Here is a 27,942-nt window from a genome sequence, read left to right as displayed (position 1 = left end):
TTTAATGAAAATTATCATACTCGGCCAAAACATGCTTTTCAGCCTCTGAAAAGCACATTTTGGCCATAAAAACTGAATATGTCCCCTGCAACCAAACGAACTGTCAGAGACACAAATCTACAATGGACATAGTGTAAAATGGTCCAATTCAAGCAAATTATTCATTTGGCATCATTCGAAGTGATAGAAATCAAGTTTTAATGAAAATTATCATACTCGGCCAAAACATGCTTTTCAGCCTCTGAAAAGCACATTTTGGCCATAAAAACTGAAAATGTCCCCTGCAACCAAACGAACTGTCGGAGACACAAATCTACAATGGACATAGTGTAAAATGGTCCAATTCAAGTAAGTTATTCATTTGGCATCATTCGAAGTGATAGAAATCAAGTTTTAATGAAAATTATCATACTCGGCCAAAACATGCTTTTCAGCCCCTGAAAAGCACATTTTGGCCATAAAAACTGAATATGTCCCCTGCAACCAAACGAACTGTCAGAGACACAAATCTACAATGGACATAGTGTAAAATGGTCCAATTCAAGTAAGTTATTCATTTGGCATCATTCGAATGGATAGAAATCAAGTTTTAATGAAAATTATCATACTCGGCCAAAACATGCTTTTCAGCCTCTGAAAAGCACATTTTGGCCATAAAAACTGAAAATGTCCCCTGCAACCAAACGAACTGTCGGAGACACAAATCTACAATGGACATAGTGTAAAATGGTCCAATTCAAGTAAGTTATTCATTTGGCATCATTCGAAGTGATAGAAATCAAGTTTTAATGAAAATTACCATACTCGGCCAAAACATGCTTTTCAGCCTCTGAAAAGCACATTTTGGCCATAAAAACTGAAAATGTCCCCTGCAACCAAACGAACTGTCAGAGACACAAATCTACAATGGACATAGTGTAAAATGGTCCAATTCAAGTAAGTTATTCATTTGGCATCATTCGAAGTGATAGAAATCAAGTTTTAATGAAAATTATCATACTCGGCCAAAACATGCTTTTCAGCCCCTGAAAAGCACATTTTGGCCATAAAAACTGAATATGTCCCCTGCAACCAAACGAACTGTCAGAGACACAAATCTACAATGGACATATTGTAAAATGGTCCAATTCAAGTAAGTTATTCATTTGGCATCATTCGAATGGATAGAAATCAAGTTTTAATGAAAATTATCATACTCGGCCAAAACATGCTTTTCAGCCTCTGAAAAGCACATTTTGGCCATAAAAACTGAAAATGTCCCCTGCAACCAAACGAACTGTCGGAGACACAAATCTACAATGGACATAGTGTAAAATGGTCCAATTCAAGTAAGTTATTCATTTGGCATCATTCGAAGTGATAGAAATCAAGTTTTAATGAAAATTACCATACTCGGCCAAAACATGCTTTTCAGCCTCTGAAAAGCACATTTTGGCCATAAAAACTGAAAATGTCCCCTGCAACCAAACGAACTGTCGGAGACACAAATCTACAATGGACATAGTGTAAAATGGTCCAATTCAAGTAAGTTATTCATTTGGCATCAATTGAAGTGATAGAAATCAAGTTTTAATGAAAATTATCAAACTCGGCCAAAACATGCTTTTCAGCCCCTGAAAAGCACATTTTGGCCATAAAAACTGAATTTGTCCCCTGCAACCAAACGAACTGTCAGAGACACAAATCTACAATGGACATAGTGTAAAATGGTCCAATTCAAGCAAATTATTCATTTGGCATCATTCGAAGTGATAGAAATCAAGTTTTAATGAAAATTATCATACTCGGCCAAAACATGCTTTTCAGCCTCTGAAAAGCACATTTTGGCCATAAAAACTGAAAATGTCCCCTGCAACCAAACGAACTGTCGGAGACACAAATCTACAATGGACATAGTGTAAAATGGTCCAATTCAAGTAAGTTATTCATTTGGCATCATTCGAATGGATAGAAATCAAGTTTTAATGAAAATTATCATACTCTGCCAAAACGTGCTTTTCAGCCCCTGAAAAGCACATTTTGGCCATAAAAACTGAATATGTCCCCTGCAAACAAACGAACTGTCAGAGACACAAATCTACAATGGACATAGTGTAAAATGGTCCAATTCAAGTAAGTTATTCATTTGGCATCATTCGAATGGATAGAAATCAAGTTTTAATGAAAATTATCATATTCTGCCAAAACGTGCTTTTCAGCCCCTGAAAAGCACATTTTGGCCATAAAAACTGAATATGTCCCCTGCAACCAAACGAACTGTCAGAGACACAAATCTACAATGGACATAGTGTAAAATGGTCCAATTCAAGTAAGTTATTCATTTGGCATCATTCGAATGGATAGAAATCAAGTTTTAATGAAAATTATCATACTCGGCCAAAACATGCTTTTCAGCCTCTGAAAAGCACATTTTGGCCATAAAAACTGAAAATGTCCCCTGCAACCAAACGAACTGTCGGAGACACAAATCTACAATGGACATAGTGTAAAATGGTCCAATTCAAGTAAGTTATTCATTTGGCATCATTCGAAGTGATAGAAATCAAGTTTTAATGAAAATTACCATACTCGGCCAAAACATGCTTTTCAGCCTCTGAAAAGCACATTTTGGCCATAAAAACTGAAAATGTCCCCTCCAACCAAACGAACTGTCGGAGACACAAATCTACAATGGACATAGTGTAAAATGGTCCAATTCAAGTAAGTTATTCATTTGGCATCAATTGAAGTGATAGAAATCAAGTTTTAATGAAAATTATCAAACTCGGCCAAAACATGCTTTTCGGCCCCTGAAAAGCACATTTTGGCCATAAAAACTGAATTTGTCCCCTGCAACCAAACGAACTGTCAGAGACACAAATCTACAATGGACATAGTGTAAAATGGTCCAATTCAAGCAAATTATTCATTTGGCATCATTCGAAGTGATAGAAATCAAGTTTTAATGAAAATTATCATACTCGGCCAAAACATGCTTTTCAGCCTCTGAAAAGCACATTTTGGCCATAAAAACTGAAAATGTCCCCTGCAACCAAACGAACTGTCGGAGACACAAATCTACAATGGACATAGTGTAAAATGGTCCAATTCAAGTAAGTTATTCATTTGGCATCATTCGAAGTGATAGAAATCAAGTTTTAATGAAAATTATCATACTCGGCCAAAACATGCTTTTCAGCCCCTGAAAAGCACATTTTGGCCATAAAAACTGAATATGTCCCCTGCAACCAAACGAACTGTCAGAGACACAAATCTACAATGGACATAGTGTAAAATGGTCCAATTCAAGTAAGTTATTCATTTGGCATCATTCGAATGGATAGAAATCAAGTTTTAATGAAAATTATCATACTCGGCCAAAACATGCTTTTCAGCCTCTGAAAAGCACATTTTGGCCATAAAAACTGAAAATGTCCCCTGCAACCAAACGAACTGTCGGAGACACAAATCTACAATGGACATAGTGTAAAATGGTCCAATTCAAGTAAGTTATTCATTTGGCATCATTCGAAGTGATAGAAATCAAGTTTTAATGAAAATTACCATACTCGGCCAAAACATGCTTTTCAGCCTCTGAAAAGCACATTTTGGCCATAAAAACTGAAAATGTCCCCTGCAACCAAACGAACTGTCAGAGACACAAATCTACAATGGACATAGTGTAAAATGGTCCAATTCAAGTAAGTTATTCATTTGGCATCATTCGAAGTGATAGAAATCAAGTTTTAATGAAAATTATCATACTCGGCCAAAACATGCTTTTCAGCCCCTGAAAAGCACATTTTGGCCATAAAAACTGAATATGTCCCCTGCAACCAAACGAACTGTCAGAGACACAAATCTACAATGGACATATTGTAAAATGGTCCAATTCAAGTAAGTTATTCATTTGGCATCATTCGAATGGATAGAAATCAAGTTTTAATGAAAATTATCATACTCGGCCAAAACATGCTTTTCAGCCTCTGAAAAGCACATTTTGGCCATAAAAACTGAAAATGTCCCCTGCAACCAAACGAACTGTCGGAGACACAAATCTACAATGGACATAGTGTAAAATGGTCCAATTCAAGTAAGTTATTCATTTGGCATCATTCGAAGTGATAGAAATCAAGTTTTAATGAAAATTACCATACTCGGCCAAAACATGCTTTTCAGCCTCTGAAAAGCACATTTTGGCCATAAAAACTGAAAATGTCCCCTGCAACCAAACGAACTGTCGGAGACACAAATCTACAATGGACATAGTGTAAAATGGTCCAATTCAAGTAAGTTATTCATTTGGCATCAATTGAAGTGATAGAAATCAAGTTTTAATGAAAATTATCAAACTCGGCCAAAACATGCTTTTCAGCCCCTGAAAAGCACATTTTGGCCATAAAAACTGAATTTGTCCCCTGCAACCAAACGAACTGTCAGAGACACAAATCTACAATGGACATAGTGTAAAATGGTCCAATTCAAGCAAATTATTCATTTGGCATCATTCGAAGTGATAGAAATCAAGTTTTAATGAAAATTATCATACTCGGCCAAAACATGCTTTTCAGCCTCTGAAAAGCACATTTTGGCCATAAAAACTGAAAATGTCCCCTGCAACCAAACGAACTGTCGGAGACACAAATCTACAATGGACATAGTGTAAAATGGTCCAATTCAAGTAAGTTATTCATTTGGCATCATTCGAATGGATAGAAATCAAGTTTTAATGAAAATTATCATACTCTGCCAAAACGTGCTTTTCAGCCCCTGAAAAGCACATTTTGGCCATAAAAACTGAATATGTCCCCTGCAAACAAACGAACTGTCAGAGACACAAATCTACAATGGACATAGTGTAAAATGGTCCAATTCAAGTAAATTATTCATTTGGCATCATTCGAATGGATAGAAATCAAGTTTTAATGAAAATTATCATATTCTGCCAAAACGTGCTTTTCAGCCCCTGAAAAGCACATTTTGGCCATAAAAACTGAATATGTCCCCTGCAACCAAACGAACTGTCAGAGACACAAATCTACAATGGACATAGTGTAAAATGGTCCAATTCAAGTAAGTTATTCATTTGGCATCATTCGAATGGATAGAAATCAAGTTTTAATGAAAATTATCATACTCGGCCAAAACATGCTTTTCAGCCTCTGAAAAGCACATTTTGGCCATAAAAACTGAAAATGTCCCCTGCAACCAAACGAACTGTCGGAGACACAAATCTACAATGGACATAGTGTAAAATGGTCCAATTCAAGTAAGTTATTCATTTGGCATCATTCGAAGTGATAGAAATCAAGTTTTAATGAAAATTACCATACTCGGCCAAAACATGCTTTTCAGCCTCTGAAAAGCACATTTTGGCCATAAAAACTGAAAATGTCCCCTCCAACCAAACGAACTGTCGGAGACACAAATCTACAATGGACATAGTGTAAAATGGTCCAATTCAAGTAAGTTATTCATTTGGCATCAATTGAAGTGATAGAAATCAAGTTTTAATGAAAATTATCAAACTCGGCCAAAACATGCTTTTCGGCCCCTGAAAAGCACATTTTGGCCATAAAAACTGAATTTGTCCCCTGCAACCAAACGAACTGTCAGAGACACAAATCTACAATGGACATAGTGTAAAATGGTCCAATTCAAGCAAATTATTCATTTGGCATCATTCGAAGTGATAGAAATCAAGTTTTAATGAAAATTATCATACTCGGCCAAAACATGCTTTTCAGCCTCTGAAAAGCACATTTTGGCCATAAAAACTGAAAATGTCCCCTGCAACCAAACGAACTGTCGGAGACACAAATCTACAATGGACATAGTGTAAAATGGTCCAATTCAAGTAAGTTATTCATTTGGCATCATTCGAATGGATAGAAATCAAGTTTTAATGAAAATTATCATACTCTGCCAAAACGTGCTTTTCAGCCCCTGAAAAGCACATTTTGGCCATAAAAACTGAATATGTCCCCTGCAAACAAACGAACTGTCAGAGACACAAATCTACAATGGACATAGTGTAAAATGGTCCAATTCAAGTAAGTTATTCATTTGGCATCATTCGAAGTGATAGAAATTAAGTTTTAATGAAAATTATCATACTCTGCCAAAACATGCTTTTCAGCCTCTGAAAAGCACATTTTGGCCATAAAAACTGAAAATGTCCCCTGCAACCAAACGAACTGTCGGAGACACAAATCTACAATGGACATAGTGTAAAATGGTCCAATTCAAGTAAGTTATTCATTTGGCATCATTTGAAGTGATAGAAATTAAGTTTTAATGAAAATCATCATACCTGGCCAAAACATGCTTTTCAGCCCCTGAAAAGCACATTTTGGCCATAAAAACTGAAAATGTCCCCTGCAACCAAACGAACTGTCGGAGACACAAATCTACAATTGACATAGTGTAAAATGGTCCAATTCAAGTAAGTTATTCATTTGGCATCGTTCGAAGTGATAGAAATCAAGTTTTAATGAAAATTATCATACTCGGCCAAAACATGCTTTTCAGCCCCTGAAAAGCACATTTTGGCCATAAAAACTGAATATGTCCCCTGCAACCAAACGAACTGTCAGAGACACAAATCTACAATGGACATAGTGTAAAATGGTCCAATTCAAGTAAGTTATTCATTTGGCATCATTCAAATGGATAGAAATCAAGTTTTAATGAAAATTATCATATTCTGCCAAAACGTGCTTTTCAGCCCCTGAAAAGCACATTTTGGCCATAAAAACTGAATATGTCCCCTGCAACCAAACGAACTGTCAGAGACACAAATCTACAATGGACATAGTGTAAAATGGTCCAATTCAAGTAAGTTATTCATTTGGCATCATTCGAAGTGATAGAAATTAAGTTTTAATGAAAATCATCATACCTGGCCAAAACATGCTTTTCAGCCCCTGAAAAGCACATTTTGGCCATAAAAACTGAAAATGTCCCCTGCAACCAAACGAACTGTCGGAGACACAAATCTACAATTGACATAGTGTAAAATGGTCCAATTCAAGTAAGTTATTCATTTGGGATCGTTCGAAGTGATAGAAATCAAGTTTTAATGAAAATTATCATACTCGGCCAAAACATGCTTTTCAGCCCCTGAAAAGCACATTTTGGCCATAAAAACTGAATATGTCCCCTGCAACCAAACGAACTGTCAGAGACACAAATCTACAATGGACATAGTGTAAAATGGTCCAATTCAAGTAAATTATTCATTTGGCATCATTCGAAGTGATAGAAATTAAGTTTTAATGAAAATTATCATACTCGGCCAAAACATGCTTTTCAGCCTCTGAAAGCACATTTTGGCCATAAAAACTGAAAATGTCCCCTGCAACCAAACGAACTGTCGGAGACACAAATCTACAATGGACATAGTGTAAAATGGTCCAATTCAAGTAAGTTATTCATTTGGCATCAATCGAAGTGATAGAAATCAAGTTTTAATGAAAATTATCAAACTCGGCCAAAACATGCTTTTCAGCCCCTGAAAAGCACATTTTGGCCATAAAAACTGAATATGTCCCCTGCAACCAAACGAACTGTCAGAGACACAAATCTACAATGGACATAGTGTAAAATGGTCCAATTCAAGTAAGTTATTCATTTGGCATCATTCGAAGTGATAGAAATTAAGTTTTAATGAAAATTATCATACTCTGCCAAAACATGCTTTTCAGCCTCTGAAAAGCACATTTTGGCCATAAAAACTGAAAATGTCCCCTGCAACCAAACGAACTGTCAGAGACACAAATCTACAATGGACATAGTGTAAAATGGTCAAATTCAAGTAAGTTATTCATTTGGCATCATTCGAAGTGATAGAAATCAAGTTTTAATGAAAATTATCATACTCGGCCAAAACATGCTTTTCACCTCTGAAAAGCACATTTTGGCCATAAAAACTGAATATGTCCCCTGCAACCAAATGAACTGTCAGAGACACAAATCTACAATGGACATAGTGTAAAATGGTCCAATTCAAGTAAGTTATTCATTTGGCATCATTCGAAGTGATAGAAATTAAGTTTTAATGAAAATTATCATACTCTGCCAAAACATGCTTTTCAGCCCCTGAAAAGCACATTTTGGCCATAAAAACTGAAAATGTCCCCTGCAACCAAACGAACTGTCGGAGACACAAATTTACAATGGACATAGTGTAAAATGGTCCAATTCAAGTAAGTTATTCATTTGGCATCATTCGAAGTGATAGAAATCAAGTTTCAATGAAAATTATCATACTCGGCCAAAACATGCTTTTCAGCCCCTGAAAAGCACATTTTGGCCATAAAAACTGAATATGTCCCCTGCAACCAAACGAACTGTCAGAGACACAAATCTACAATGGACATAGTGTAAAATGGTCCAATTCAAGTAAGTTATTCATTTGGCATCATTCGAAGTGATAGAAATTAAGTTTTAATGAAAATTATCATACTCTGCCAAAACATGCTTTTCAGCCTCTGAAAAGCACATTTTGGCCATAAAAACTGAAAATGTCCCCTGCAACCAAACGAACTGTCGGAGACACAAATCTACAATGGACATAGTGTAAAATGGTCAGATTCAAGTAAGTTATTCATTTGGCATCATTCGAAGTGATAGAAATCAAGTTTTAATGAAAATTATCATACTCGGCCAAAACATGCTTTTCAGCCTCTGAAAAGCACATTTTGGCCATAAAAACTGAAAATGTCCCCTGCAACCAAACGAACTGTCGGAGACACAAATCTACAATGGACATAGTGTAAAATGGTCCAATTCAAGTAAGTTATTCATTTGGCATCATTCGAAGTGATAGAAATTAAGTTTTAATGAAAATTATCATACTCTGCCAAAACATGCTTTTCAGCCTCTGAAAAGCACATTTTGGCCATAAAAACTGAAAATGTCCCCTGCAACCAAACGAACTGTCAGAGACACAAATCTACAATGGACATAGTGTAAAATGGTCAAATTCAAGTAAGTTATTCATTTGGCATCATTCGAAGTGATAGAAATCAAGTTTTAATGAAAATTATCATACTCGGCCAAAACATGCTTTTCACCTCTGAAAAGCACATTTTGGCCATAAAAACTGAATATGTCCCCTGCAACCAAATGAACTGTCAGAGACACAAATCTACAATGGACATAGTGTAAAATGGTCCAATTCAAGTAAGTTATTCATTTGGCATCATTCGAAGTGATAGAAATTAAGTTTTAATGAAAATTATCATACTCTGCCAAAACATGCTTTTCAGCCCCTGAAAAGCACATTTTGGCCATAAAAACTGAAAATGTCCCCTGCAACCAAACGAACTGTCGGAGACACAAATTTACAATGGACATAGTGTAAAATGGTCCAATTCAAGTAAGTTATTCATTTGGCATCATTCGAAGTGATAGAAATCAAGTTTCAATGAAAATTATCATACTCGGCCAAAACATGCTTTTCAGCCCCTGAAAAGCACATTTTGGCCATAAAAACTGAATATGTCCCCTGCAACCAAACGAACTGTCAGAGACACAAATCTACAATGGACATAGTGTAAAATGGTCCAATTCAAGTAAGTTATTCATTTGGCATCATTCGAAGTGATAGAAATTAAGTTTTAATGAAAATTATCATACTCTGCCAAAACATGCTTTTCAGCCTCTGAAAAGCACATTTTGGCCATAAAAACTGAAAATGTCCCCTGCAACCAAACGAACTGTCGGAGACACAAATCTACAATGGACATAGTGTAAAATGGTCAGATTCAAGTAAGTTATTCATTTGGCATCATTCGAAGTGATAGAAATCAAGTTTTAATGAAAATTATCATACTCGGCCAAAACATGCTTTTCAGCCTCTGAAAAGCACATTTTGGCCATAAAAACTGAAAATGTCCCCTGCAACCAAACGAACTGTCGGAGACACAAATCTACAATGGACATAGTGTAAAATGGTCCAATTCAAGTAAGTTATTCATTTGGCATCAATCGAAGTGATAGAAATCAAGTTTTAATGAAAATTATCAAACTCGGCCAAAACATGCTTTTCAGCCCCTGAAAAGCACATTTTGGCCATAAAAACTGAATTTGTCCCCTGCAACCAAACGAACTGTCAGAGACACAAATCTACAATGGACATAGTGTAAAATGGTCTAATTCAAGTAAGTTATTCATTTGGCATCATTCGAAGTGATATAAATTAAGTTTTAATGAAAATTATCATACTCTGCCAAAACATGCTTTTCAGCCCCTGAAAAGCACATTTTGGCCATAAAAACTGAATATGTCCCCTGCAAACAAACGAACTGTCAGAGACACAAATCTACAATGGACATAGTGTAAAATGGTCCAATTCAAGTAAGTTATTCATTTGGCATCATTCGAAGTGATAGAAATCAAGTTTTAATGAAAATTACCATACTCGGCCAAAACATGCTTTTCAGCCTCTGAAAAGCACATTTTGGCCATAAAAACTGAAAATGTCCCCTGCAACCAAACGAACTGTTGGAGACACAAATCTACAATGGACATAGTGTAAAATGGTCCAATTCAAGTAAGTTGTTCATTTGGCATCATTCGAAGTGATAGAAATCAAGTTTTAATGAAAATTATCATACTCGGCCAAAACATGCTTTTCAGCCTCTGAAAAGCACATTTTGGCCATAAAAACTGAATATGTCCCCTGCAACCAAACGAACTGTCAGAGACACAAATCTACAATGGACATAGTGTAAAATGGTCCAATTCAAGCAAATTATTCATTTGGCATCATTCGAAGTGATAGAAATCAAGTTTTAATGAAAATTATCATACTCGGCCAAAACATGCTTTTCAGCCTCTGAAAAGCACATTTTGGCCATAAAAACTGAAAATGTCCCCTGCAACCAAACGAACTGTCGGAGACACAAATCTACAATGGACATAGTGTAAAATGGTCCAATTCAAGTAAGTTACTCATTTGGCATCATTCGAATGGATAGAAATCAAGTTTTAATGAAAATTATCATACTCTGCCAAAACGTGCTTTTCAGCCTCTGAAAAGCACATTTTGGCCATAAAAACTGAAAATGTCCCCTGCAACCAAACGAACTGTCGGAGACACAAATCTACAATGGACATAGTGTAAAATGGTCCAATTCAAGTAAGTTGTTCATTTGGCATCATTCGAAGTGATAGAAATCAAGTTTTAATGAAAATTATCATACTCGGCCAAAACATGCTTTTCAGCCTCTGAAAAGCACATTTTGGCCATAAAAACTGAATATGTCCCCTGCAACCAAACGAACTGTCAGAGACACAAATCTACAATGGACATAGTGTAAAATGGTCCAATTCAAGTAAGTTATTTATTTGGCATCATTCGAAGTGATATAAATTAAGTTTTAATGAAAATTATCATACTCTGCCAAAACATGCTTTTCAGCCCCTGAAAAGCACATTTTGGCCATAAAAACTGAATATGTCCCCTGCAAACAAACGAACTGTCAGAGACACAAATCTACAATGGACATAGTGTAAAATGGTCCAATTCAAGTAAGTTATTCATTTGGCATCATTCGAAGTGATAGAAATCAAGTTTTCATGAAAATTACCATACTCGGCCAAAACATGCTTTTCAGCCTCTGAAAAGCACATTTTGGCCATAAAAACTGAAAATGTCCCCTGCAACCAAACGAACTGTCGGAGACACAAATCTACAATGGACATAGTGTAAAATGGTCCAATTCAAGTAAGTTGTTCATTTGGCATCATTCGAAGTGATAGAAATCAAGTTTTAATGAAAATTATCATACTCGGCCAAAACATGCTTTTCAGCCTCTGAAAAGCACATTTTGGCCATAAAAACTGAATATGTCCCCTGCAACCAAACGAACTGTCAGAGACACAAATCTACAATGGACATAGTGTAAAATGGTCCAATTCAAGCAAATTATTCATTTGGCATCATTCGAAGTGATAGAAATCAAGTTTTAATGAAAATTATCATACTCGGCCAAAACATGCTTTTCAGCCTCTGAAAAGCACATTTTAGCCATAAAAACTGAAAATGTCCCCTGCAACCAAACGAACTGTCGGAGACACAAATCTACAATGGACATAGTGTAAAATGGTCCAATTCAAGTAAGTTATTCATTTGGCATCATTCGAATGGATAGAAATCAAGTTTTAATGAAAATTATCATACTCTGCCAAAACGTGCTTTTCAGCCTCTGAAAAGCACATTTTGGCCATAAAAACTGAAAATGTCCCCTGCAACCAAACGAACTGTCGGAGACACAAATCTACAATGGACATAGTGTAAAATGGTCCAATTCAAGTAAGTTGTTCATTTGGCATCATTCGAAGTGATAGAAATCAAGTTTTAATAAAAAATTATCATACTCGGCCAAAACATGCTTTTCAGCCTCTGAAAAGCACATTTTGGCCATAAAAACTGAATATGTCCCCTGCAACCAAACGAACTGTCAGAGACACAAATCTACAATGGACATAGTGTAAAATGGTCCAATTCAAGCAAATTATTCATTTGGCATCATTCGAAGTAATAGAAATAAAGTTTTAATGAAAATTATCATACTCGGCCAAAACATGCTTTTCAGCCTCTGAAAAGCACATTTTGGCCATAAAAACTGAAAATGTCCCCTGCAACCAAACGAACTGTCGGAGACACAAATCTACAATGGACATAGTGTAAAATGGTCCAATTCAAGTAAGTTATTCATTTGGCATCATTCGAATGGATAGAAATCAAGTTTTAATGAAAATTATCATACTCTGCCAAAACGTGATTTTCAGCCCCTGAAAAGCACATTTTGGCCATAAAAACTGAATATGTCCCCTGCAAACAAACGAACTGTCAGAGACACAAATCTACAATGGACATAGTGTAAAATGGTCCAAATTCAAGTAAATTATTCATTTGGCATCATTCGAAGTGATAGAAATCAAGTTTTAATGAAAATTATCATACTCCGCCAAAACATGCTTTCAGCCTCTGAAAAGCACATTTTGGCCATAAAAACTGAATATGTCCCCTGCAACCAAAGGAACTGTCAGAGACACAAATCTACAATGGACATTGTGTAAAATGGTCCAATTCAAGTAAGTTATTCATTTGGCATCATTCGAAGTGATAGAAATCAAGTTTTAATGAAAATTATCATACTCGGCCAAAACATGCTTTTCAGCCTCTAAAAAGCACATTTTGGCCATAAAAACTGAATATGTCCCCTGCAACCAAACGAACTGTCAGAGACACAAATCTACAATGGACATAGTGTAAAATGGTCCAATTCAAGCAAATTATTCATTTGGCATCATTCGAAGTGATAGAAATCAAGTTTTAATGAAAATTATCATACTCGTCCAAAACATGCTTTTCAGCCCCTGAAAAGCACATTTTGGCCATAAAAACTGAATATGTCCCCTGCAAACAAACGAACTGTCAGAGACACAAATCTACAATGGACATAGTGTAAAATGGTCCAATTCAAGTAAGTTATTCATTTGGCATCATTCGAATGGATAGAAATCAAGTTTCAATGAAAATTATCATATTCTGCCAAAACGTGCTTTTCAGCCCCTGAAAAGCACATTTTGGCCATAAAAACTGAATATGTCCCCTGCAACGAAATGAACTGTCAGAGACACAAATCTACAATGGACATAGTGTAAAATGGTCCAATTCAAGTAAGTTATTCATTTGGCATCATTCGAAGTGATAGAAATTAAGTTTTAATGAAATTTATCATACTCGGCCAAAACATGCTTTTCAGCCTCTGAAAAGCACATTTTGGCCATAAAAACTGAAAATGTCCCCTGCAACCAAACGAACTGTCGGAGACACAAATCTACAATGGACATAGTGTAAAATGGTCCAATTCAAGTAAGTTATTCATTTGGCATCATTCGAAGTGATAGAAATCAAGTTTTAATGAAAATTACCATACTCGGCCAAAACATGCTTTTCAGCCTCTGAAAAGCACATTTTGGCCATAAAAACTGAAAATGTCCCCTGCAACCAAACGAACTGTCGGAGACACAAATCTACAATGGACATAGTGTAAAATGGTCCAATTCAAGTAAGTTGTTCATTTGGCATCATTCGAAGTGATAGAAATCAAGTTTTAATGAAAATTATCATACTCGGCCAAAACATGCTTTTCAGCCTCTGAAAAGCACATTTTGGCCATAAAAACTGAATATGTCCCCTGCAAACAAACGAACTGTCAGAGACACAAATCTACAATGGACATAGTGTAAAATGGTCCAAATTCAAGTAAATTATTCATTTGGCATCATTCGAAGTGATAGAAATCAAGTTTTAATGAAAATTATCATACTCCGCCAAAACATGCTTTCAGCCTCTGAAAAGCACATTTTGGCCATAAAAACTGAATATGTCCCCTGCAACCAAACGAACTGTCGAGACACAAATCTACAATGGACATAGTGTAAAATGGTCCAATTCAAGTAAGTTATTCATTTGGCATCATTCGAAGTGATAGAAATTAAGTTTTAATGAAAATCATCATACCTGGCCAAAACATGCTTTTCAGCCCCTGAAAAGCACATTTTGGCCATAAAAACTGAATATGTCCCCTGCAACCAAACGAACTGTCAGAGACACAAATCTACAATGGACATAGTGTAAAATGTTCCAATTCAAGTAAGTTATTCATTTGGCATCATTCGAATGGATAGAAATCAAGTTTCAATGAAAATTATCATATTCTGCCAAAACGTGCTTTTCAGCCCCTGAAAAGCACATTTTGGCCATAAAAACTGAATATGTCCCCTGCAACGAAATGAACTGTCAGAGACACAAATCTACAATGGACATAGTGTAAAATGGTCCAATTCAAGTAAGTTATTCATTTGGCATCATTCGAAGTGATAGAAATTAAGTTTTAATGTAAATTATCATACTCGGCCAAAACATGCTTTTCAGCCTCTGAAAAGCACATTTTGGCCATAAAAACTGAAAATGTCCCCTGCAACCAAACGAACTGTCGGAGAAACAAATCTACAATGGACATAGTGTAAAATGGTCCAATTCAAGTAAGTTATTCATTTGGCATCATTCGAAGTGATAGAAATCAAGTTTTAATGAAAATTATCATACTCGGCCAAAACATGCTTTTCAGCCTCTGAAAAGCACATTTTGGCCATAAAAACTGAATATGTCCCCTGCAACCAAACGAACTGTCAGAGACACAAATCTACAATGGACATAGTGTAAAATGGTCCAATTCAAGTAAGTTATTCATTTGGCATCATTCAAAGTGATAGAAATCAAGTTTTAATGAAAATTACCATACTCGGCCAAAACATGCTTTTCAGCCCCTGAAAAGCACATTTTGGCCATAAAAACTGAATATGTCCCTGCAACCAAACGAACTGTCAGAGACACAAATCTACAATGGACATAGTGTAAAATGGTCCAATTCAAGTAAGTTATTCATTTGGCATCATTTGAAGTGATAGAAATTAAGTTTTAATGAAAATTATCATACTCTGCCAAAACATGCTTTTCAGCCTCTGAAAAGCACATTTTGGCCATAAAAACTGAAAATGTCCCCTGCAACCAAACGAACTGTCGGAGACACAAATCTACAATGGACATAGTGTAAAATGGTCCAATTCAAGTAAGTTATTCATTTGGCATCATTCGAAGTGATAGAAATCAAGTTTTAATGAAAATTATCATACTCGGCCAAAACATGCTTTTCAGCCCCTGAAAAGCACATTTTGGCCATAAAAACTGAATATGTCCCCTGCAACCAAACGAACTGTCAGAGACACAAATCTACAATGGACATAGTGTAAAATGGTCCAATTCAAGTAAGTTATTCATTTGGCATCATTCGAATGGATAGAAATCAAGTTTTAATGAAAATTATCATACTCGGCCAAAACATGCTTTTCAGCCTCTGAAAAGCACATTTTGGCCATAAAAACTGAAAATGTCCCCTGCAACCAAACGAACTGTCGGAGACACAAATCTACAATGGACATAGTGTAAAATGGTCCAATTCAAGTAAGTTATTCATTTGGCATCATTCGAAGTGATAGAAATCAAGTTTTAATGAAAATTACCATACTCGGCCAAAACATGCTTTTCAGCCTCTGAAAAGCACATTTTGGCCATAAAAACTGAAAATGTCCACTGCAACCAAACGAACTGTCGGAGACACAAATCTACAATGGACATAGTGTAAAATGGTCCAATTCAAGTAAGTTATTCATTTGGCATCATTCGAAGTGATAGAAATCAAGTTTTAATGAAAATTATCATACTCGGCCAAAACATGCTTTTCAGCCCCTGAAAAGCACATTTTGGCCATAAAAACTGAATATGTCCCCTGCAACCAAACGAACTGTCAGAGACACAAATCTACAATGGACATATTGTAAAATGGTCCAATTCAAGTAATTTATTCATTTGGCATCATTCGAATGGATAGAAATCAAGTTTTAATGAAAATTATCATACTCGGCCAAAACATGCTTTTCAGCCTCTGAAAAGCACATTTTGGCCATAAAAACTGAAAATGTCCCCTGCAACCAAACGAACTGTCGGAGACACAAATCTACAATGGACATAGTGTAAAATGGTCCAATTCAAGTAAGTTATTCATTTGGCATCATTCGAAGTGATAGAAATCAAGTTTTAATGAAAATTATCATACTCGGCCAAAACATGCTTTTCAGCCCCTGAAAAGCACATTTTGGCCATAAAAACTGAATATGTCCCCTGCAACCAAACGAACTGTCAGAGACACAAATCTACAATGGACATATTGTAAAATGTTTCAATTCAAGTAATTTATTCATTTGGCATCATTCGAATGGATAGAAATCAAGTTTTAATGAAAATTATCATACTCGGCCAAAACATGCTTTTCAGCCTCTGAAAAGCACATTTTGGCCATAAAAACTGAAAATGTCCCCTGCAACCAAACGAACTGTCGGAGACACAAATCTACAATGGACATAGTGTAAAATGGTCCAATTCAAGTAAGTTATTCATTTGGCATCATTCGAAGTGATAGAAATCAAGTTTTAATGAAAATTACCATACTCGGCCAAAACATGCTTTTCAGCCTCTGAAAAGCACATTTTGGCCATAAAAACTGAAAATGTCCCCTGCAACCAAACGAACTGTCGGAGACACAAATCTACAATGTACATAGTGTAAAATGGTCCAATTCAAGTAAGTTATTCATTTGGCATCAATTGAAGTGATAGAAATCAAGTTTTAATGAAAATTATCAAACTCGGCCAAAACATGCTTTTCAGCCCCTGAAAAGCACATTTTGGCCATAAAAACTGAATTTGTCCCCTGCAACCAAACGAACTGTCAGAGACACAAATCAACAATGGACATAGTGTAAAATGGTCCAATTCAAGCAAATTATTCATTTGGCATCATTCGAAGTGATAGAAATCAAGTTTTAATGAAAATTATCATACTCGGCCAAAACATGCTTTTCAGCCTCTGAAAAGCACATTTTGGCCATAAAAACTGAAAATGTCCCCTGCAACCAAACGAACTGTCGGAGACACAAATCTACAATGGACATAGTGTAAAATGGTCCAATTCAAGTAAGTTATTCATTTGGCATCATTCGAATGGATAGAAATCAAGTTTTAATGAAAATTATCATACTCAGCCAAAACGTGCTTTTCAGCCCCTGAAAAGCACATTTTGGCCATAAAAACTGAATATGTCCCCTGCAAACAAACGAACTGTCAGAGACACAAATCTACAATGGACATAGTGTAAAATGGTCCAATTCAAGTAAATTATTCATTTGGCATCATTCGAAGTGATAGAAATCAAGTTTTAATGAAAATTATCATACTCCGCCAAAACATGCTTTTCAGCCTCTGAAAAGCACATTTTGGCCATAAAAACTGAAAATGTCCCCTGCAACCAAACGAACTGTCGGAGACACAAATCTACAATTGACATAGTGTAAAATGGTCCAATTCAAGTAAGTTATTCATTTGGCATCGTTCGAAGTGATAGAAATCAAGTTTTAATGAAAATTATCATACTCGGCCAAAACATGCTTTTCAGCCCCTGAAAAGCACATTTTGGCCATAAAAACTGAATATGTCCCCTGCAACCAAACGAACTGTCAGAGACACAAATCTACAATGGACATAGTGTAAAATGGTCCAATTCAAGTAAGTTATTCATTTGGCATCATTCGAATGGATAGAAATCAAGTTTTAATGAAAATTATCAAACTCGGCCAAAACATGCTTTTCAGCCCCTGAAAAGCACATTTTGGCCATAAAAACTGAATTTGTCCCCTGCAACCAAACGAACTGTCAGAGACACAAATCAACAATGGACATAGTGTAAAATGGTCCAATTCAAGCAAATTATTCATTTGGCATCATTCGAAGTGATAGAAATCAAGTTTTAATGAAAATTATCATACTCGGCCAAAACATGCTTTTCAGCCTCTGAAAAGCACATTTTGGCCATAAAAACTGAAAATGTCCCCTGCAACCAAACGAACTGTCGGAGACACAAATCTACAATGGACATAGTGTAAAATGGTCCAATTCAAGTAAGTTATTCATTTGGCATCATTCGAATGGATAGAAATCAAGTTTTAATGAAAATTATCATACTCAGCCAAAACGTGCTTTTCAGCCCCTGAAAAGCACATTTTGGCCATAAAAACTGAATATGTCCCCTGCAAACAAACGAACTGTCAGAGACACAAATCTACAATGGACATAGTGTAAAATGGTCCAATTCAAGTAAATTATTCATTTGGCATCATTCGAAGTGATAGAAATCAAGTTTTAATGAAAATTATCATACTCCGCCAAAACATGCTTTTCAGCCTCTGAAAAGCACATTTTGGCCATAAAAACTGAAAATGTCCCCTGCAACCAAACGAACTGTCGGAGACACAAATCTACAATTGACATAGTGTAAAATGGTCCAATTCAAGTAAGTTATTCATTTGGCATCGTTCGAAGTGATAGAAATCAAGTTTTAATGAAAATTATCATACTCGGCCAAAACATGCTTTTCAGCCCCTGAAAAGCACATTTTGGCCATAAAAACTGAATATGTCCCCTGCAACCAAACGAACTGTCAGAGACACAAATCTACAATGGACATAGTGTAAAATGGTCCAATTCAAGTAAGTTATTCATTTGGCATCATTCGAATGGATAGAAATCAAGTTTTAATGAAAATTATCATATTCTGCCAAAACGTGCTTTTCAGCCCCTGAAAAGCACATTTTGGCCATAAAAACTGAATATGTCCCCTGCAACCAAACGAACTGTCAGAGACACAAATCTACAATGGACATAGTGTAAAATGGTCCAATTCAAGTAAGTTATTCAATTGGCATCATTCGAAGTGATAGAAATTAAGTTTTAATGAAAATCATCATACCTGGCCAAAACATGCTTTTCAGCCCCTGAAAAGCACATTTTGGCCATAAAAACTGAAAATGTCCCCTGCAACCAAACGAACTGTCGGAGACACAAATCTACAATTGACATAGTGTAAAATGGTCCAATTCAAGTAAGTTATTCATTTGGGATCGTTCGAAGTGATAGAAATCAAGTTTTAATGAAAATTATCATACTCGGCCAAAACATGCTTTTCAGCCCCTGAAAAGCACATTTTGGCCATAAAAACTGAATATGTCCCCTGCAACCAAACGAACTGTCAGAGACACAAATCTACAATGGACATAGTGTAAAATGGTCCAATTTAAGTAAATTATTCATTTGGCATCATTCGAAGTGATAGAAATCAAGTTTTAATGAAAATTATCAAACTCGGCCAAAACATGCTTTTCAGCCCCTGAAAAGCACATTTTGGCCATAAAAACTGAATATGTCCCCTGCAACCAAACGAACTGTCAGAGACACAAATCTACAATGGACATAGTGTAAAATGGTCCAATTCAAGTAAGTTATTCATTTGGCATCATTCGAAGTGATAGAAATTAAGTTTTAATGAAAATTATCATACTCTGCCAAAACATGCTTTTCAGCCTCTGAAAAGCACATTTTGGCCATAAAAACTGAAAATGTCCCCTGCAACCAAACGAACTGTCGGAGACACAAATCTACAATGGACATAGTGTAAAATGGTCAAATTCAAGTAAGTTATTCATTTGGCATCATTCGAAATGATAGAAATCAAGTTTTAATGAAAATTATCATACTCGGCCAAAACATGCTTTTCACCTCTGAAAAGCACATTTTGGCCATAAAAACTGAATATGTCCCCTGCAACCAAACGAACTGTCAGAGACACAAATCTACAATGGACATAGTGTAAAATGGTCCAATTCAAGTAAGTTATTCATTTGGCATCATTCGAAGTGATAGAAATCAAGTTTTAATGAAAATTATCATACTCGGCCAAAACATGCTTTTCAGCCCCTGAAAAGCACATTTTGGCCATAAAAACTGAATATGTCCCCTGCAACCAAACAAACTGTCAGAGACACAAATCTACAATGGACATAGTGTAAAATGGTCCAATTCAAGTAAGTTATTCATTTGGCATCATTCGAAGTGATAGAAATTAAGTTTTAATGAAAATTATCATACTCTGCCAAAACATGCTTTTCAGCCTCTGAAAAGCACATTTTGGCCATAAAAACTGAAAATGTCCCCTGCAACCAAACGAACTGTCAGAGACACAAATCTACAATGGACATAGTGTAAAATGGTCCAATTCAAGTAAGTTATTCATTTGGCATCATTCGAATGGATAGAAATCAAGTTTTAATGAAAATTATCATATTCTGCCAAAACGTGCTTTTCAGCCCCTGAAAAGCACATTTTGGCCATAAAAACTGAATATGTCCCCTGCAACCAAACGAACTGTCAGAGACACAAATCTACAATGGACATAGTGTAAAATGGTCCAATTCAAGTAAGTTATTCAATTGGCATCATTCGAAGTGATAGAAATTAAGTTTTAATGAAAATCATCATACCTGGCCAAAACATGCTTTTCAGCCCCTGAAAAGCACATTTTGGCCATAAAAACTGAAAATGTCCCCTGCAACCAAACGAACTGTCGGAGACACAAATCTACAATTGACATAGTGTAAAATGGTCCAATTCAAGTAAGTTATTCATTTGGGATCGTTCGAAGTGATAGAAATCAAGTTTTAATGAAAATTATCATACTCGGCCAAAACATGCTTTTCAGCCCCTGAAAAGCACATTTTGGCCATAAAAACTGAATATGTCCCCTGCAACCAAACGAACTGTCAGAGACACAAATCTACAATGGACATAGTGTAAAATGGTCCAATTCAAGTAAGTTATTCATTTGGCATCATTCGAAGTGATAGAAATTAAGTTTTAATGAAAATTATCATACTCTGCCAAAACATGCTTTTCAGCCTCTGAAAAGCACATTTTGGCCATAAAAACTGAAAATGTCCCCTGCAACCAAACGAACTGTCGGAGACACAAATCTACAATGGACATAGTGTAAAATGGTCAAATTCAAGTAAGTTATTCATTTGGCATCATTCGAAATGATAGAAATCAAGTTTTAATGAAAATTATCATACTCGGCCAAAACATGCTTTTCACCTCTGAAAAGCACATTTTGGCCATAAAAACTGAATATGTCCCCTGCAACCAAACGAACTGTCAGAGACACAAATCTACAATGGACATAGTGTAAAATGGTCCAATTCAAGTAGGTTATTCATTTGGCATCATTCGAAGTGATAGAAATCAAGTTTTAATGAAAATTATCATACTCGGCCAAAACATGCTTTTCAGCCCCTGAAAAGCACATTTTGGCCATAAAAACTGAATATGTCCCCTGCAACCAAACAAACTGTCAGAGACACAAATCTACAATGGACATAGTGTAAAATGGTCCAATTCAAGTAAGTTATTCATTTGGCATCATTCGAAGTGATAGAAATTAAGTTTTAATGAAAATTATCATACTCTGCCAAAACATGCTTTTCAGCCTCTGAAAAGCACATTTTGGCCATAAAAACTGAAAATGTCCCCTGCAACCAAACGAACTGTCGGAGACACAAATCTACAATGGACATAGTGTAAAATGGTCAGATTCAAGTAAGTTATTCATTTGGCATTATTCGAAGTGATAGAAATCAAGTTTTAATGAAAATTATCATACTCGGCCAAAACATGCTTTTCAGCCTCTGAAAAGCACATTTTGGCCATAAAAACTGAAAATGTCCCCTGCAACCAAACGAACTGTCGGAGACACAAATCTACAATGGACATAGTGTAAAATGGTCCAATTCAAGTAAGTTATTCATTTGGCATCAATCAAAGTGATAGAAATCAAGTTTTAATGAAAATTATCAAACTCGGCCAAAACATGCTTTTCAGCCCCTGAAAAGCACATTTTGGCCATAAAAACTGAATTTGTCCCCTGCAACCAAACGAACTGTCAGAGACACAAATCTACAATGGACATAGTGTAAAATAGTCCAATTCAAGTAAGTTATTCATTTGGCATCATTCGAAGTGATAGAAATTAAGTTTTAATGAAAATTATCATACTCTGCCAAAACATGCTTTTCAGCCTCTGAAAAGCACATTTTGGCCATAAAAACCGAAAATGTCCCCTGCAACCAAACAAACTGTCGGAGACACAAATCTACAATGGACATAGTGTAAAATGGTCAAATTCAAGTAAGTTATTCATTTGGCATCATTCGAAGTGATAGAAATCAAGTTTTAATGAAAATTATCATACTCGGCCAAAACATGCTTTTCAGCCTCTGAAAAGCACATTTTGGCCATAAAAACTGAAAATGTCCCCTGCAACCAAACGAACTGTCGGAGACACAAATCTACAATGGACATAGTGTAAAATGGTCCAATTCAAGTAAGTTATTCATTTGGCATCATTCGAATGGATAGAAATCAAGTTTTAATGAAAATTATCTTACTCTGCCAAAACGTGCTTTTCAGCCCCTGAAAAGCACATTTTGGCCATAAAAACTGAATATGTCCCCTGCAAACAAACGAACTGTCAGAGACACAAATCTACAATGGACATAGTGTAAAATGGTCCAATTCAAGTAAGTTATTCATTTGGCATCATTCGAAGTGATAGAAATCAAGTTTTAATGAAAATTACCATACTCGGCCAAAACATGCTTTTCAGCCTCTGAAAAGCACATTTTGGCCATAAAAACTGAAAATGTCCCCTGCAACCAAACGAACTGTCGGAGACACAAATCTACAATGGACATAGTGTAAAATGGTCCAATTCAAGTAAGTTGTTCATTTGGCATCATTCGAAGTGATAGAAATCAAGTTTTAATGAAAATTATCATACTCGGCCAAAACATGCTTTTCAGCCTCTGAAAAGCACATTTTGGCCATAAAAACTGAATATGTCCCCTGCAACCAAACGAACTGTCAGAGACACAAATCTACAATGGACATAGTGTAAAATGGTCCAATTCAAGCAAATTATTCATTTGGCATCATTCGAAGTGATAGAAATCAAGTTTTAATGAAAATTATCATACTCGGCCAAAACATGCTTTTCAGCCTCTGAAAAGCACATTTTGGCCATAAAAACTGAAAATGTCCCCTGCAACCAAACGAACTGTCGGAGACACAAATCTACAATGGACATAGTGTAAAATGGTCCAATTCAAGTAAGTTATTCATTTGGCATCATTCGAATGGATAGAAATCAAGTTTTAATGAAAATTATCATACTCTGCCAAAACGTGCTTTTCAGCCCCTGAAAAGCACATTTTGGCCATAAAAACTGAATATGTCCCCTGCAAACAAACGAACTGTCAGAGACACAAATCTACAATGGACATAGTGTAAAATGGTCCAAATTCAAGTAAATTATTCATTTGGCATCATTCGAAGTGATAGAAATCAAGTTTTAATGAAAATTATCATACTCCGCCAAAACATGCTTTCAGCCTCTGAAAAGCACATTTTGGCCATAAAAACTGAATATGTCCCCTGCAACCAAACGAACTGTCAGAGACACAAATCTACAATGGACATAGTGTAAAATGGTCCAATTCAAGTAAGTTATTCATTTGGCATCATTCGAAGTGATAGAAATTAAGTTTTAATGAAAATCATCATACCTGGCCAAAACATGCTTTTCAGCCCCTGAAAAGCACATTTTGGCCATAAAAACTGAATATGTCCCCTGCAACCGAACGAACTGTCAGAGACACAAATCTACAATGGACATAGTGTAAAATGGTCCAATTCAAGTAAGTTATTCATTTGGCATCATTCGAATGGATAGAAATCAAGTTTAAATGAAAATTATCATATTCTGCCAAAACGTGCTTTTCAGCCCCTGAAAAGCACATTTTGGCCATAAAAACTGAATATGTCCCCTGCAACGAAATGAACTGTCAGAGACACAAATCTACAATGGACATAGTGTAAAATGGTCCAATTCAAGTAAGTTATTCATTTGGCATCATTCGAAGTGATAGAAATTAAGTTTTAATGTAAATTATCATACTCGGCCAAAACATGCTTTTCAGCCTCTGAAAAGCACATTTTGGCCATAAAAACTGAAAATGTCCCCTGCAACCAAACGAACTGTCGGAGAAACAAATCTACAATGGACATAGTGTAAAATGGTCCAATTCAAGTAAGTTATTCATTTGGCATCATTCGAAGTGATAGAAATCAAGTTTTAATGAAAATTATCATACTCGGCCAAAACATGCTTTTCAGCCTCTGAAAAGCACATTTTGGCCATAAAAACTGAATATGTCCCCTGCAACCAAACGAACTGTCAGAGACACAAATCTACAATGGACATAGTGTAAAATGGTCCAATTCAAGTAAGTTATTCATTTGGCATCATTCGAAGTGATAGAAATCAAGTTTTAATGAAAATTACCATACTCGGCCAAAACATGCTTTTCAGCCCCTGAAAAGCACATTTTGGCCATAAAAACTGAATATGTCCCTGCAACCAAACGAACTGTCAGAGACACAAATCTACAATGGACATAGTGTAAAATGGTCCAATTCAAGTAAGTTATTCATTTGGCATCATTCGAAGTGATAGAAATTAAGTTTTAATGAAAATTATCATACTCTGCCAAAACATGCTTTTCAGCCTCTGAAAAGCACATTTTGGCCATAAAAACTGAAAATGTCCCCTGCAACCAAACGAACTGTCAGAGACACAAATCAACAATGGACATAGTGTAAAATGGTCCAATTCAAGCAAATTATTCATTTGGCATCATTCGAAGTGATAGAAATCAAGTTTTAATGAAAATTATCATACTCGGCCAAAACATGCTTTTCAGCCTCTGAAAAGCACATTTTGGCCATAAAAACTGAAAATGTCCCCTGCAACCAAACGAACTGTCGGAGACACAAATCTACAATGGACATAGTGTAAAATGGTCCAATTCAAGTAAGTTATTCATTTGGCATCATTCGAATGGATAGAAATCAAGTTTTAATGAAAATTATCATACTCAGCCAAAACGTGCTTTTCAGCCCCTGAAAAGCACATTTTGGCCATAAAAACTGAATATGTCCCCTGCAAACAAACGAACTGTCAGAGACACAAATCTACAATGGACATAGTGTAAAATGGTCCAATTCAAGTAAATTATTCATTTGGCATCATTCGAAGTGATAGAAATCAAGTTTTAATGAAAATTATCATACTCCGCCAAAACATGCTTTTCAGCCTCTGAAAAGCACATTTTGGCCATAAAAACTGAATATGTCCCCTGCAACCAAACGAACTATCAGAGACACAAATCTACAATGGACATAGTGTAAAATGGTCCAATTCAAGTAAGTTATTCATTTGGCATCATTCGAAGTGATAGAAATTAAGTTTTAATGAAAATTATCATACTCTGCCAAAACATGCTTTTCAGCCTCTGAAAAGCACATTTTGGCCATAAAAACTGAAAATGTCCCCTGCAACCAAACGAACTGTCGGAGACACAAATCTACAATTGACATAGTGTAAAATGGTCCAATTCAAGTAAGTTATTCATTTGGCATCGTTCGAAGTGATAGAAATCAAGTTTTAATGAAAATTATCATACTCGGCCAAAACATGCTTTTCAGCCCCTGAAAAGCACATTTTGGCCATAAAAACTGAATATGTCCCCTGCAACCAAACGAACTGTCAGAGACACAAATCTACAATGGACATAGTGTAAAATGGTCCAATTCAAGTAAGTTATTCATTTGGCATCATTCGAATGGATAGAAATCAAGTTTTAATGAAAATTATCATATTCTGCCAAAACGTGCTTTTCAGCCCCTGAAAAGCACATTTTGGCCATAAAAACTGAATATGTCCCCTGCAACCAAACGAACTGTCAGAGACACAAATCTACAATGGACATAGTGTAAAATGGTCCAATTCAAGTAAGTTATTCAATTGGCATCATTCGAAGTGATAGAAATTAAGTTTTAATGAAAATCATCATACCTGGCCAAAACATGCTTTTCAGCCCCTGAAAAGCACATTTTGGCCATAAAAACTGAAAATGTCCCCTGCAACCAAACGAACTGTCGGAGACACAAATCTACAATTGACATAGTGTAAAATGGTCCAATTCAAGTAAGTTATTCATTTGGGATCGTTCGAAGTGATAGAAATCAAGTTTTAATGAAAATTATCATACTCGGCCAAAACATGCTTTTCAGCCCCTGAAAAGCACATTTTGGCCATAAAAACTGAATATGTCCCCTGCAACCAAACGAACTGTCAGAGACACAAATCTACAATGGACATAGTGTAAAATGGTCCAATTTAAGTAAATTATTCATTTGGCATCATTCGAAGTGATAGAAATCAAGTTTTAATGAAAATTATCAAACTCGGCCAAAACATGCTTTTCAGCCCCTGAAAAGCACATTTTGGCCATAAAAACTGAATATGTCCCCTGCAACCAAACGAACTGTCAGAGACACAAATCTACAATGGACATAGTGTAAAATGGTCCAATTCAAGTAAGTTATTCATTTGGCATCATTCGAAGTGATAGAAATTAAGTTTTAATGAAAATTATCATACTCTGCCAAAACATGCTTTTCAGCCTCTGAAAAGCACATTTTGGCCATAAAAACTGAAAATGTCCCCTGCAACCAAACGAACTGTCGGAGACACAAATCTACAATGGACATAGTGTAAAATGGTCAAATTCAAGTAAGTTATTCATTTGGCATCATTCGAAATGATAGAAATCAAGTTTTAATGAAAATTATCATACTCGGCCAAAACATGCTTTTCACCTCTGAAAAGCACATTTTGGCCATAAAAACTGAATATGTCCCCTGCAACCAAACGAACTGTCAGAGACACAAATCTACAATGGACATAGTGTAAAATGGTCCAATTCAAGTAAGTTATTCATTTGGCATCATTCGAAGTGATAGAAATCAAGTTTTAATGAAAATTATCATACTCGGCCAAAACATGCTTTTCAGCCCCTGAAAAGCACATTTTGGCCATAAAAACTGAATATGTCCCCTGCAACCAAACAAACTGTCAGAGACACAAATCTACAATGGACATAGTGTAAAATGGTCCAATTCAAGTAAGTTATTCATTTGGCATCATTCGAAGTGATAGAAATTAAGTTTTAATGAAAATTATCATACTCTGCCAAAACATGCTTTTCAGCCTCTGAAAAGCACATTTTGGCCATAAAAACTGAAAATGTCCCCTGCAACCAAACGAACTGTCAGAGACACAAATCTACAATGGACATAGTGTAAAATGGTCCAATTCAAGTAAGTTATTCATTTGGCATCATTCGAATGGATAGAAATCAAGTTTTAATGAAAATTATCATATTCTGCCAAAACGTGCTTTTCAGCCCCTGAAAAGCACATTTTGGCCATAAAAACTGAATATGTCCCCTGCAACCAAACGAACTGTCAGAGACACAAATC

The sequence above is a fragment of the Stigmatopora argus genome, chromosome 9 (genome assembly GCF_051989625.1).
Source record: "Stigmatopora argus isolate UIUO_Sarg chromosome 9, RoL_Sarg_1.0, whole genome shotgun sequence".
Taxonomy (NCBI): Eukaryota; Metazoa; Chordata; class Actinopteri; order Syngnathiformes; family Syngnathidae; genus Stigmatopora; species Stigmatopora argus.
The sequence above is the reverse complement of the archived record's forward strand: the minus strand, read 5'-3'. Positions refer to the sequence as shown.